The following is a 15,904-nucleotide window of genomic DNA, read 5'->3' on the forward strand; positions in this document are numbered from 1 at the left end:
CTACAAATAACACTAACGAAAATAAATATATAACGAAAGAGTGCCGATTTAGTTTTGCAAAAATTTATGCGCTCAGCCATTGCGCGCTCACTACAAATTGCACAGCGCGCTGCGGCAACGCCAGCGCATAACTTTACGCTTTAAATATAGTTCGTCATGTGAGTGAGTTAGTATGACGCTTGCATTCGAGCGCTTTTCACATTGAGAACAAAGACAAACGGCAGCGCTGCACTTTTTTCTCTGCGTTGCGCCTGCACTGTATACGCTGGTCTTGGAGATTTTTTTTTCTTGCTACATAGCAGCCGCTCAGCGTACACATTTTTGCACTAGCAACGCGCGGGAGCGCTTGTGAGCAACGCCAGCATCAGCGCGCACCGTCGTAGGTGCCGCACACCCCACAACTCAAGCGATAAGCCATTGCATATACATATTCGTGCCACCAACACACCTACAGTGGCGCGCTCAGCTGCCGCTCGCTATACTTTTGCTGGCGAATTTGAAGTTCTTGGCCGTCTTGTCGTCCGGTAGCAATGCACTCGACGCGGCGCTTTTCACCGACCTCGCTGACTGCATAAATGAAGAGAGCAAAATTAAAAAAAAAAAAAAAATAATAATAAAACTTAAAAAAATAAATAAAACTAAAAAAATAACTGTTTCGAGCAATATGTGCACAAAAAAATTAATTAAATTGTGGAAAAGTCAAAACATGTAAAATCCTATAGCACGGAATACTGCAGACGTATGTAAACATTACCGTAATGAAGTGCGTAGAGCGTATAAACGCCGCTGGCTGCCAGCATTGCGTGTGATAACAAAAACATAAGCATATAGTGTATATATATATATATGTAACAGTTCAGCGAAATTTACAATCAATTATGAAATGAAAATTCTCGCATAAATAAACCAATTTTCGTTTACGAAAAGCTGAAAGCAAAGTGTAATGAGAAAAGTGCAAAAGTGCAAGCTCAGAATATCTGTACGGCGAATATACATATATATTATCTACACTATATACATATATGTAAAATGTATTACTCAGGTTCGCCGATCGATGCTTCGACGCATTTGGACCCTACCTCAATGCAACTCGTTACATACAAATAATGTGTATACCGACTGTACGCAAGTGAATTTCTATACTAAACGAGTGCATTTACGGACTAAGGTCTATGTAGTGGCTCATTGCAAAATCTATGTGTTTGAGTGTATGTGCACATACACTAGGAAGCAAATTTTTAATTTTGAAATGCAATTTACATTAATTTAAAATATATTATAGCCGTACTTAGTACGCGCTTTCGTGCAATTTAGTTAATTGAATTTTTCGCATACAAGAAATGGCGACGGCATTCGGTAATGATTGGCACGAGCATTCGCTTACGAAAGCTAACAACGAAATTGTCAACGCCGGCGGCATAAACATATGACGAAAGTGCAAAGGTGTTAAAAAAATCAGGTATTTATATGAAATACAATTTTTACTCTGTGTTAGACCAATCTAGAGCTCCCTTAAGGTTCCAATATTGATCAGTTATTCTGGGAGTAAATAAAAAAACAGGATCGGGTTTCCTTTTTCCAATATTTTTAAATATATATTTGTGATTTCATATTGAAAATGCGTTAAAAAATGCGACCAACTTCAGAATCTGTTTGAAAAATGCTGACCCTATCCTTTGAAACTACAACGGATGTGATTGGAACACATGTTTTTCACTATTCTGCCAAATCAATAATGATTTTAGTGCTTTCAAGTGTACTTAAAGTCAAAAAACTATATTTTCTGAAATTTCTAGACTGATTTGGTAACTCTTGCTAGGAAAAATAAAAAAGCCGAACAAAGAGAGAGAATCATTGCTTTCGGTTTATGAGATCAAGGTGAAGAGTTATCAAATCAATTCAAGCCGTCATTCACATCGTTTCACATCCAAATCTTCAAACTAGATAATTGCGTATAATGTCTTCCAAACGAAAATCACAGCCTTCTTGCTCATAACAAGGAATATATACATATATATTATATGTATATCGTTTCATCTAATTTAGTCAAAAAATGTCTTGATCTCTTAGTGGTGTTAGATCCACTATTTCACGATAAGCTTACAATGGGTTAAACAACATAGTGATATTACAAGGAATTGTGAAGCTGATGGACTAGCCAAAACAGGAACCACCCTACAAATAGACTAGAAAAGAGGGAACTTATATGAGTCTGACAACTTGCAGGATATCTAATCAAGGAGATATCTTACTGACAGATATGTTATAAAGGTATCTGATTCTCGGGGGCATGAATGGAATATGGGCCGCACATATCGACTATTCAAATTTAAAAAGAATGATATAATAACTCTAGTAGGAGTAATAAGACTATACTATATAGAGTAGTAATTACAAAGCTGATGAGTTAGCAAATAAAGACACTCTAGAATCATTATCGGTGAAATGGGAGCGGCTCGGTGCTTCCGCATCCTCTTGTGTTGTTCTACTGGATAGCTGGGTCTCGCGGATGCTTGGCTGGGCCACTATCGGTACTTGCGCAGTCGAAACAGCCTTTTGGCCCAAGATTGATCGTGGGAGATCTAGCGATCTCTTTGCCCTCAGTAAGACTAGCCTCTCCCTAGTTAAGGGGCTTATAACAGGCCATTGCCCTATTAGCGTACATGTTGTCAGATTGGTAATCTTACCAGACGCAGTCTGCAGAAGCTTATTGGAAGAAGTTGCGGTAGAAACAACTCAGCACTTTCTTCTTAACTGTCCTGCGTTTGGGAGCCGCATACCTTCAGACATCCACCGAAAATTTGTATTGGCTACTATGTTCGTTTTGCCAATCTGCAAGTCCGAACACAGGAGTTCTTATTTTCAAAGGCTTCGCAAATGACTAAATTCATAAGTCCACGTGCGATCTTTCATCAGCCATATAACCGAACCTAACCTATAACGACTATTGTAGAAGCTATCAGGGGGTAGAAGATAGAAGGAGCAGACTATCAAACATCTTCTATACGATTGTAAAACTCTACGTTTCTTGACGACGTCTCGGACATCGGTCTGATAAAACTTTTCGTACTGATAAACTTGAACAGAAACACCGAATGGTTCAGACAGGAGTCAATAGAGTTAGCGGACTCTAGTTCCGGTTGTATCACAATGGACCTCGTAAGGGCAATTAATGTAGAGTTTAAAAAACCTTTATTTGATGAACTTATCATTATCAATCTTTATGAATCAAAATTAATTTTTTGATCCACCGTTATTTCCCTTTGAACCTAAATTTGCAACGGAGCAATAACCGGCACGGAACAATATGCTGTGGTTATACAGATTCCATATATCATTAATGAGTTGATCACAGTCTCTTACCGAAACCAATATTATAAGACTATTTAGATAAGTTAATCTGGTAGGCCAATAGGCCTCGCAAAGGCTACCATAGAATTTTAACAAACTCTGCAACCTCACTGTCGATACCTCCTCTAGTGTATCATACTGTGAGGACCTCCGATGCTTACAGCGTAGTCTTTTAAATGTGAGAAAATTGCATAAGAGATGTTCGGTGTTTCCTTGGTGCCCTGTTCTAGGTATTTACTGACGTCCTCTTGATCTGTCAGCCCCATTTTGCGATCGTGTGTCGCCACCCGATAGTGACCAGTTTGTATTCCCATCATGTTCCTAAAGTCTTTTCTATCGGGGGCCAATAGGAATTTTGGGTTCTTACGATCTAATGTTTTGCACTTGACTTTTGCAGTTTTGTACCCTGGTAACTCGTTCCATTGGGTTTTGATTTTCTTCACCCTACTTCTGTCGAGCATAAGAATAAGACGATTTAAATTCAATCCATAAAATACAAACAAAAACTGTAGTTTAGTGTGATGTCTCATGATTCCGCACAATTTTGTCATATTCGTGAAGAACGTCTGAATGCTGATCACTTCTACTACTTCGTGACTATGCCTTGTGTTCGAAACAGTGTCTTTATGGCAAGAAACTAACATGATTCTTACTAGGATAATATTAGAAAATCTGTCATAAGAGCAAGGCTATATTTTAATGCTTTATTGGTCTCAAATAATGTATATTCTAGGCCTCAACCGAGCAATCAAAGTAAATACAGTTAAGAGGAATGCAATTTTGGGCTCATACTTAAATAATAGGTCTAGGTAGCTACTATTTTATTTGCATCGAGTGTGTTGTGCTTCAGAGTGTTTCGAATTAAGTTGATTTTGTGCGTTAGCTCTTGTAACATCCATAAGGTAGATAGACGAGGATTTCATCGCGACCTTAGGTCTATTTTGTCCTAGCAACGCCTTATAACTTCCATACATTGAGCTTCTTTCTATGTTCAGTCATATTTAAATCGTACCAAATGGTTTTTATACCAAGCTTACCTCCTATTCAAGATTGGATGTTAGAGTATCAATACCATAAACACTGAAAAACTGTAAGCTATAGCACATTTTTTTTTGCTGAACACGCTCTCACTCATCTTTGGCACTTGCTTAAACAATTCTCAGTCAAACAATCACAAAACTGTCTGAGAAGGTCTTTTAGTACGTTATAATTATTCCTGATCCGTATCCGTTCTAAAACCATTGTAGATAAATATTACATTTTGTAAAATATCGGGGTTTTCTATACTAGACCTTTTTCTTTTATAGTATATATCGAGAGAGCTCGAATGAGCTGTCTAAGTGTTTTCTTTTTCAGGAGAACTTATATGGTTTTTATTAAAACAAAGATATAATTTTTCTTAAGTCATCTCTGCACAAACCATCGAACTTTTGATAGGTAATTTCTCAGTAAAAACGACGAGATGTCAATCTCGAATACTTTCTAATCCAGTAGATGGCTGTAGAGTAAAACCTCGCTGAGTACAAATAGCGAAGAAACAAGTCTTAAAATCATGAACTAGCTATCGGAACGAAACCAAATAACAACGTTGTCGAACAACTTTCATAATAACCCATAATATTATATAATAATTACAAGTACTCTTAGTTCATAAATCCATTGGAATAATCATTAGTTCATATTAATTTTTTATGAACAAATTTTTATGACGGTACACACATGGTGGATACACCAGTGATTAACAAGAGTCATAATGCGAGCGTAATTCATGCAATTGAAAATGCAACGCTGCTTTTGTCGTCAATGGTGATTTCATTGTCGGCGTATGTTGAATATATTTAGCGTACGCGCTTTTGCAATTGCAACGACACAAAGTGCAGTACGTATCAATATACATATGTATGTATGAAAATGTTTGTATGTATCTATGTATCAATACACGTATGTGTGTATGTGCATCTGCATTAGTACCTCTGAGATATTCTACGACGCAATGCAGACGACAAAAAGCTAAAAATCGAATAAAACTAAAAGAAAACCAACAACTAAAACAACACACATTGATAGCATTAACAACAACAGCAACAACAGAGATACACGAAGCACAAAGAACAAAAATATGCATGAATGCATGAGGGAAGTGCAACAACAACAATTATTGCCCACAATAAATGCAATAATAAACAACAACTAGTAACTATATAGTAGAAGTGCAAAGCAACAATGCCAACAACAACAAGACAACGAACCAACTACATACAACTGACAGTCTACCGTCGACAGTGAGAACAAGAAATAATTAAACTATATGACAACAATAACAACAGCAGCAGAACGCTAACTGCGCATTGGCGGTGTGGAACTGAGTGATGTAACAACAACGCAAATGTAAGGAAAAAAGTCGCTTACCGAGTCCACCGAGCGGGAGCGCTATCAGCACGGAACTTCGAGCAACAACGAGCGTCGTACGAGCGAGCAACATTGCTATTTCTGCCATAATGACGACCGGGCGCCGAAGAGCAGGCGCACTTAAATGGCGAACACATACAGTTCGTGTGTGTGTGAGTGCGCGCGCGCTTGTTTGTGTGTTTGTGTATGGAATGCAGTGCAGCAGTCAAGGGTATGCAACGGGTTGAGCACAATTGGCACAACGCAAACACACATTGCGATGGAGGCGGCACACGCGATTGGCCAAGACGGCTGTGCGGCAGCGGAGGGGCGGTAGAACAATTGTACAGCGAAACGGCGAAGAATTGCAATTTGCGCACTCAACTCGTACGGAGAGCCACAATTGAAATACGAAAAAAAGCAAGCGGCGAGTGGCGTACAAATGCATGCTAGAGCGCGCAGCGGCGCGTGGGGTGGCACCTAGTCAGGTGATGTTGCTGGATGCTAGACGAGGCGCGGCTGTGCGAGTGAGTCGCAAGGTTGCCGCTGGCGCTGCCGGCGTGGAGGTAGGCGGTTGCTGCGACGCGTCGCTCATGTGCCTCTATAGCAATGCGCACGGAACGAGCGCGTAGAGCGGAGCAATGCACCCACAAAGCGCCAAAACATTGCACATATGAGCGCGTGTATCTATGCTGTTTGCATTTGTGTGCGTATGCGCGTCGCAGCGAACGCTTGAGTAGCGGCCGTTGCAAGTGATGTGATGTGTGATGTGTGCGCTGGTGTGAGTGTGTGCTTGCACTTGGTGCACCAATGCAGTTGCTTTGATTTCAATTCTGCCATATTTGTATTTGCCGCTCTATACGTTGTTGTTGTTGTTTGGTGTTTCTTTTCTCTGACGCTCTTGATAATCGATGCACGAGTGCACTAAAAATGGCAATAGTTCGCTTGTATCTGCATTATTGTGTGCAAGTATGTATATGATGCTATATATCTATATACATACATATATATATATAATTGAGTATATGTATATAAATATATATATATATTTATCTTAATGTACTTGCTAATTATTCGCATAATTTGCATACCAGTAAACATTTCGATAAACTTGTACTCCTAGGTACACACATACATATCTACACGCATACCTACATATTTCGATCACTACGCCTGCTTAATATTGCTACTAACCAAGACACTTTACGATCCAAGCGTAAGTCCATATATCCGTTCATTTAGCAAAACCGTTCGTTCGTTCATCCGTTTGTCTAGTTGTCTATTCCGTTTTTCTACTTGCACTCGTTACTTTTTTTTTGCTTTTTAGCTCGTTTCTTTGCCACCCTTTCATTTCTTATTTGCAATTCGTCATTTCTGGTGCTGAATAGTCACTGTGCTCGAAAGTCACTCGGTCTCGAGCGTCAACGACTCTCCGTTTCCTCTGTGGCTATGCACCCCAGTTGTTGTTGTTGTTGCTGGTGTTGTTTTTCGCATTCGTCGCTCGCTTCGTTGCTTTGTCGCTTGCATTTACTCGTTACAGTGATGCGTAATAAATATTTATTTCTGAAAATTGTTGCCTTTTCTTCTGTCTTTTTTATATAATATTAGCATTAATCGCTGGGATGGAAGTTCTGGAACTAAAAATTTTTATAAACATAATAATGGACTTACTTGTTTGTTGGAAGAATGGAGAATTCTATGATTGCTCTTTCGCAAATATCAGAATATGAGCTTTCACGGCTAAAATGAAATGTTTCGAGTTCAAATTGTCTGATTTAGTTCACGATCATAATCGCATAGAAGGCCGCTTAAGGGGTTAGATGGGTCAAGAGCCCCAAAAAATGTTTGAATTTAACAATTTATTCTTGGAAAAGGGAATAAACAATCGTTTTTTTCTCTTTCATGCTTCATGAGTCACTCTGTCAAGAAGATCTATGAACTCTTAAGATCTGAAAAATAATTATGAGCAGGATTTTGATCTAAATAATATTTGCTATTAAACAAGGTATTGTTTTAGCTTTACAACAATTTTTTAAAAAACGAGAGACTAGAAAACAAGACCAATATTTGATCAAAAAAAAGTAGACTGTTAAAAAAGGCATTCTCAAAAATACAGTTTCAAGAAAAGGTTGTGCTTTCCATTATTGTTTCCATTATTGCATAATGTTGTTGGGACCCCAAAATATTATTTAAGTTACAGAGAAATAATCGAGGCTTCAAACCCCTAGATCGACCTAACCTCTTAATGCGTTTTAGCTAACAATAATTTTAGGTCAAGGCTCATATCGTAAAAAGTCAAAAGTAACTGATTTATCGGTTATTCGTTTAGCTAAAATTGTTCTCAGAGAAGTAGATCAAGGGTGATTCCCTTGGAACAGAGACATAACACTGCAAAAGTATAATATATTTTATACACAATATCTTGTATTGCTCATTTATATATTTACAAAAATATGCATTGACCTGATTTGTAGAACCAAGTCCAAGTTCCATGGATGTACCAGGTGTAGTTCGAGGTTGCTGCACATTTTGAGAGCGCGTATGTTAAGCAACTCTCTTACTACAATTATAATTTTCTGTAACTATAATTTTTTTGATTCAATTTCTCGAATTCGCCATGTTTTCTAACCACTGTGCGCGCTCAAAACAATTTCTGCTACTTACTGCCATCGTCAGCGCTCCATTACCGCTTTGGCATTGCGCTGCAATGCTCAACAGCTCTGTCTCTGTCTTCGGCATTGGCGTCGTCGCCGTCCCGGACACCGGCACAGGCGCTGTCACTGGGTCTCTGGTGAGTTTGTTTGGCTGGCTAACCTGGAGGCGAGTGCGAAAAATTTCTCTACCCTTTTTCAGTATGGAGCGCGACTTTGAAACGTTTGCAACGTTGGCACTGAAATAATACGAAAAGTGCATGCACACCGCTGCACCAGCTGCTCGCTAAACCAACTCACTAGCCAAGCGCTCGACTGACGAACTGACTATACTGACTAGGCGACTAAGTACTATACGATGACTGACAGTGACGGTGCGCTGCTATGAACTTAACACAAGCCAGCTAACTGGCAGGTTGTCTGCACGAAAGGTTGATTGAAAAGTTACACATACACACGGGCAGACCTGCAAACGCTCGGAAATTTTTTTAAAAGAATAAAAACACAAAAGAAAATGTATCGCGAATTTATGCTTTTTCAGCATATGTACAAAGTGCAATGTTAAGTGAGTAACAACAAAAAAAAAAAATTTAGAAATAACGGAAAACTGCAAATTGAAATTGATATAATATGTGATAACAGTGTGCTTAGACGAAAGAGCAAAAGGCGAAAAACTGGCTGCAAAAAGTTTGAGCAAGAAAATTGTGAAAAAAATATTTAAAAAATTAAGAAAAATGTGTTAAAGGTTGTGACAAATTTATAAACATTTACGGGAAATAGGTTGCTGAATGTTAGTTTATTTTTTAATGCGGAAAAAATATTCGAAAACGTAAAAAAACAATAAAAATGAGAAATTAAACAAAAATTAATTTAAATATAATTAAAATTAATAAAAAAATATATAAATACAAATAAAAAGTATATAAATGAAAAAATATAAATGTATAAATATGCATATATATAAAACTAATATCGAAAAAATTAAAACCAAATAAAAATAAAGTTAAAAACAAAATTTTAATTAAAACTTCTCTTAAAAATATCATAAGATTTAAAAAAAATATATATATAAACAATTTTTTTGCAAAAAAATACACATAATTTTCCACTATGTCCTCTACTATCTGCCAAAGTGGCAACTCGCACGCACACACACACACATGCCACATATATAGGCACCGTTTGATAGAGAATTTCTTAGATTTTTACTCGTTGCAACCAACTCCATTCGCGTCGGAAGCAGTGAAAGAATTTTTTCGTTGACCTACGACAAAGGAAATGAAGTCAGTTGCAAGCCAAACACCAATACACGCACACACACACATACTTGCGCACTTTGAAATGCACATGGAAGGCATACCAATACACTGGCAGCTATGTATATGCTAACGTACGCACACAAATGCATGTATGTCCGAATACATGCACAAACACATAACACATATGCGATTTTGTGTCGATATTATGCAATATACATAGGCAACCGCCATAGATGCGCACCAACACAGCGAGCAAAGGGTTGTGTGCCAACAAATACTCAAAAGCACATCACATGAACACACACATACATACAAGCGCGCTAGCGTAAGCGTAAATTTTGCACTTGCTGTTGAAACAACAACAAGCGACAGCCACATAATGACAACAACATGAATAGTAACAACAACAACAAGAAAAAAACAACATATAGGCTCACAACAGCATTGCAGCCGTACATAAGACATAGCTTTGCAACAACAACAACAACAACGAGAAATTGGCGTATACACACCGCAGCGACTGGCTGTCAACGCGCATGAACACTGTGGCCAAAACTGAAGGCCCGTTGGCGGTGTCGATGCTTATGTGCATATGCATATGTATGCTTTTGTATTTTTTGTTGCTGTTTCGAGTGAAGTGTTTGTTTGTTGATATTGTTGCATTTGCATTATCGTAAACTTTTGTCCTTTGTTAACTTAAAAGTTCTTATAATTCATTTGAGAAATTAAATTTGAAATTTATTAATAAATTCCTTAAAATATGAGAATAAAGAGAAATAAAGTTATGAAAAAAACAAAAAAATCTGAAAAAACTTTATAAATCATAAATATTAAACAAACTGATAAATTTAAAAAAAGGCCAAAAAAAGTTCCGATAAATCCAATGCGAACAAGAAAAACGCTTAACTTCGTTTGCAAAGCAGTTATAATACATTTCATAGGTGCTTTTCGTATAGCATTAAATGGTCAATTTTTTTTGGATTTTGATCAGTCGGTTTGTATAGCAGCTACCAGGTATAGAAGTCCGTCAAAATAAAATATTCGGTCATTATAATGCTACCTCGGATAATAATCCAAGCCCAATTTCAGAAAGATGCCGCGCCAATAAAAAGCTGCTCATACCAGAAATTTATACTGCTCGAGAAGTTTGTATGGCAGCTGTGAGCTAAAAGACCAAATCTGAGAAATTGGTTCGAAGACTGCTCCAATGACCTCGATAGTAATCATTTCCGAGAAGATAACTTGTCAAATGAAACTTTTTTCTGACAAGAACTTGATTTTGATTGGACAGTTTGTATGGCAACCATATATGTATACACAAACGTGCTTTTTTGGCTACCCAGAGAATACTTGATCCAAGACCGGAAGTCCTGAGCTGCTTGAACCATATGTAATAGAATCGTTTCTGACCACTCCACACTCATCTGAAAGTAGAAAAGCAGAGTGCGTAAAATTTCAGTTTGAAAACTGTGAAAATGGTTGTATTGTATTGTTTTACCTAAAAGTGCGATTGAAAATATTGCATATTTATTTATTCTAAGAACATCTTTTTTATCACCCAAAATTTCCATAATTTTTGGAGCTCACGTTTATGAAGTGCCACCAAACATTGTCTACCTGTACCTGTCACACTCGTAAATTAAACTGCTTTTCGTGCATTTACTACCATTACAAATGCTCTTTTATATGCAAGCATACATGCTCTCATGCAATTCTGTACGGTCCATAATATTTAGAGTCACAATTTTTAATGGCGCAAAGAAAGACAGGAAGTTATAAATACAAATTCGTCATAGAACTTATGCTAAGCTCTTAAAAACCAAGCTCACAAAACCGTGGGAAATTGGTAAGCGCGAGTCTTTCTCATAGCCTTGGTGTCATAAAGGTGGACCAAAATGAGTGAAATGTTTTGCCAAGAAATAAAGGAAGTAATTCAAGTAGAAGTTATAAAAGACAAAAAATGGCAAAACACCAAAAAGTTATGACAAGTACATGATAATCAAATCAGACTAAGCGAAGTTAGTTTGCGATTGCGGCTACTTAACCGCTTTATTTTTATTTTTATGTTTTGGTTATTGCTTTTATTGGGTAGTAAATAAAACATACGTATATATATGTATGTATTGTATAAGGAACTATATCTTTCAAATGAAATATTTGGTATCAGTATTTATGTTAAGGTCGATTCTATAGTCGATTGCATACTTATGAATAATAGTCCTTTAGGAAACTGCAAAACTCAAATAGTTGGTTTCCATTAATCCGTATAGCACCTTGAACCCATTTCAAATCAACTTTGAAGTTTTATTTCCATTCCCGCTTGTTCATCTCGATGTTTAAAGTTGTGAGTTCTAATATGTTTTAGACATGATCTCCACTACAAATCACTAACCTTTCTTGCGACTATAGATATTTTTTATGCGAGACTTTAAAACTTCAAAGTCTTCCATAATAGGAAATGCGTTAAGTAAATCTCAACCGTTTGATTTTACTTTAAAGGCATATTCTGCATGCTTTTATGAAAGATGTCTTCCAGCAAAATGAAGAAACCAGTAGTTCGCATAAGCTTTTAACGTCGTTAGAATATTGCTTAACATACCATAGATGGCTCCGAAACTCTTATAATAAGTCACTTAAAATAATTTTTCTTTTTGATATTAAAGAGTATCAAATATTATGGTCAGTTCTTGATTCGGAATTCCGAAAATGTTAGAATTTTGATACTCTTGATTGCTTCATGGATAATATTTCTATGAGAATTGATTGCATATGTACCTATTGAAAAAAGCTTTTAACGCAATTGTAGCACTTCGAATAGTTTCAAAATGTAGTACATAGGCTTATTAGAAACTCTTATGACTAATATTTTACAATGACTACTATGTATTTTTGGCTTTAATAATAAAAAAAATGTTTCCATGGTGAATTTCTAATTACGAAAACCGGAAATCTATTTATTTGCAAAGTCGTTCTACATTTTTGTCTTTAATAAAAAAAAAATGCTGCTATGGTGAGTTTGTAAAAAGTGGTGAATTTTTAATTTCGAAATCCGAAAATGTATTTTTTTGCAAAGCTCTTAATACTATTGACGTTGTACCCATACTTTCTATATTTGCATAGCCTTATCTGAAAGTCCTATAAATAATCTCCTACAATATTTATTCTCCTTTTTTGGCTTCACTAATAATAAATAAAGCTTTTCGTGGTGAGTTGGCAATATGTGGTGAGTTTTCAAAGTGTGGTGAATTTGCAATATGTGGTGCATTTTACGTCGAAAATCGTGAAAAAAAGTTTTTTTGACGGCCTTATGGAATGTAAGGGGCGAGTTTGTAATACAGAAATTATGAAATAAAAGAATTTTCACCCTGCTGTCCGATATAATTTTTGATAGGTACCCCCGGTGAAGAGGGAGCATACAATTTTCTCTGTGTATAAAGAAATACTATAAAAATGGTGTTTCACTGTTCACAGAACTTAAAGGTGTTTCTGATGATTAACTTTTAATTTTTTTTTCTATTTGTTTCATGTTGAAAGGGGGAAGGGGGAAAGACTCGTACTGCTCTTATCCTTTCAGTATAACTCAACATCCATCTTTCTCGTATTTTTTTTCACTAAATTGTAGGTAAAATACCAGAACAATTATTGTCAAATTAATAACATTAAATAATAAAAATTTAACTTTAAATTTTTAAAATAATTTACAAACCAGAATAAAGCTCACAAAACTAAAAGAAAACTCAACCTAACTTAACCATGTACATATGAGAAAACTATAATAAAATTATATACTACATAAAAAATATAAAATTTTTATGACTAAAAATTTATTAAAACTCCAAACAAATGCAAAGTGTCGATGGGACGTGAAGAATTGATCAACCAAACTAAAATCTACTACGCAATTACGATAAAACAATTAAAGCTTATGTGCATCAAATATTTGATTCGATTCAATAGTAGAGAAAGGAAAGAGTTATATATACCCATATAGTGGTGCATATAGAAAAGTGCAACAAAAAACTGACCCTGCCAACAAAAATTGCAACAAAAACTATGCACATGCGCAGCACCAACGTAGCTGGGTGAAGGCAAAACAAAATGCTGTTTTCCGAATGTATTTGGTGAAAATTAACATGCAGACCCCAACCACCCTTAAACCGTGAAGAAAACGAGAAAAAACAACACAAAAAGCATAAACACACAACGAACAAAGAACCAACGAGTAGTCGAGCAACGAACTGTGCGGCAAAACTATAACTAGAACAAGCATCAACGAAAACTACATTAAAATAGTGGCTGAGGACGCCACGAACTACATACATACATACATTTGTACTACACGTACGGCAAGGACTTTTCTACAACTACGGAGGCAACGCAATGCAGCGCTCTACACTACTTGCCTTCGTCACTAATATTTACCGTTAAGTTAAGGCTGGCGTACCAAAAATGGACGCTCGTTTCGTTAACTCGTTGAACTATTCGTTGTTAGTTTGAAAAATTTTGTGACTTCGTAAATACGCTGCACTAGTCGTGATGACTCGTACGTTGGCCGAGGACAAGGCCTCGGCGAATGCAACTACTGTGTATAAGTTTGCCGTGTGCGAAAAAGGATGGCCTCAAAGGATAATAGTTCAAGTGCAAAGAGGATGCCGTCAACGAACGGAAATATATTTATGTGCATACCAAAGTATCTATATATACCTATGTGTGTATATAGATATATAAATTTACATATATATAGAACACACATATGAAGGCTTTGAATATATGCATTGACTTGCATATGTATGCAGTTTGGTTTGTGTGTTGTTGCACTCATATTTGTGCAGCGTTTGAGTAAGGCTGAGTCTCCACCAATGCAGCTACCACATTTATATACCAGTACTGTTGCATTTCTATGTATGGATGTTGTGGGGGTGAAAGCGCCGTCGAAATTCTTCTAAAAGTATGCTCGAATATATGGTGGAAAGGAACGAAACACTAATTAAATAATATCAGCATAACAATGCACAAAACAATAAGGACATGTTGAGGTAGGTAAGCACTTATTTACCAACCTGAAATTTAATTGATGCCAAAAATTTGGCAGCACTTGCTATTTTTGACTTTATTAGAAGATAATGAAGGAATATGATAGTATACTTTTTATTCAAATAAGAATTTAATATAAATAAATAATAATTTATATTCAAAAAGATAATTAAACGATAAAAGTATATACATATATTTAGGTATATATCCAAATAAATTTTGAATTTACAAATCTTCTCTTCCGAATATTTTTCCTTAATTGATATATTAAACACTTTTGAAAGCAATTTGTATTAAAATGTTTATTTATTTTTTTTTGGTGTAAATGTACAGTTCTATTAAAATCAAACTTTGATTATTTATTCTGAGAGGAAAGAAAAAGTAGTCGAATATCACTCTCTCGGGCTTTTTTAATATAAATTTAAATTCTTAAATATTTGGAACTAAAAAAATGTTTATATTGACATTTTGAAACAACATGGCGTCTTCGAAACCAGCTTTTTTGAGAGACTTCTTAGTCTTTTGTGTGTATTTTAGAAACTCCTGCTACCTGAAACAAAATGAAAAATTGTATGTTACTTATATGTACAAACGACTTACTAGTGATAGCGTATGATTTTATATTTTTAAATTTTTCGTAGAATAGCGGACTTCAAAAGAATTCAAAAATTCAAAAGAATGTACAATTTTTAACACGAAAATTTTGCATAAATTACGTTATTTATAAAAAAATGTGCAATAAGAACAAAAAGTCGTAAAGATTACTGTGAAACCAAAATCAAAATTCTCTCTTTCCGATACGCTTTCGAGTACCAGCGAGAGCCAGATTTAAAAATTCTATTCGAGAAAAGCACATTTAAAGCGCTAGATCTGACTGATCGAAATATTACGACGATTAGAAGAGATAAATAATTTTTTCGCTATTTTTTTCAAAAAGATGATATAATGTTCTTTGAACCCTAAAGCATACATAAAGCCAAAAAACTAAATTTTTTTGAAAATCTAAGACTAGCATCCCCTATTATGCTACAGAACTCAGATCAATCCATTTTTCAAATGCATAATTCCTTTTCATCTTAAAAACCTAAAGTATTTTCAACTGGTAATATAATTGGTTCTTGCTTGGTTAGCATTTTTGTGTATTGTTGAACCTAGTAATGACCGAGGGATTTCAAAATCTGATTAAATTTATTATTATGCGTATTATTTCAATAAAAAAAA

The 15,904-nt window shown here is 35.8% G+C and overlaps 1 long non-coding RNA gene across 1 annotated transcript in view; it reads left to right on the forward strand.

Moving 5' to 3' along the window:
- The first annotated feature begins 665 nt into the window (after window positions 1-665).
- LOC120769627 overlaps window positions 666-15,904 on the forward strand; it is a 61,337-nt gene continuing 46,098 nt past the window's right edge. Inside the window, exon 1 of the long non-coding RNA XR_005704867.1 lies at window positions 666-1,459. This is a non-coding gene — a long non-coding RNA (uncharacterized LOC120769627). The remainder of the gene's footprint in view (window positions 1,460-15,904) is intronic.

Source organism: Bactrocera tryoni, chromosome 2 (assembly GCF_016617805.1).
Source record: "Bactrocera tryoni isolate S06 chromosome 2, CSIRO_BtryS06_freeze2, whole genome shotgun sequence".
NCBI lineage: Eukaryota > Metazoa > Arthropoda > Insecta > Diptera > Tephritidae > Bactrocera > Bactrocera tryoni.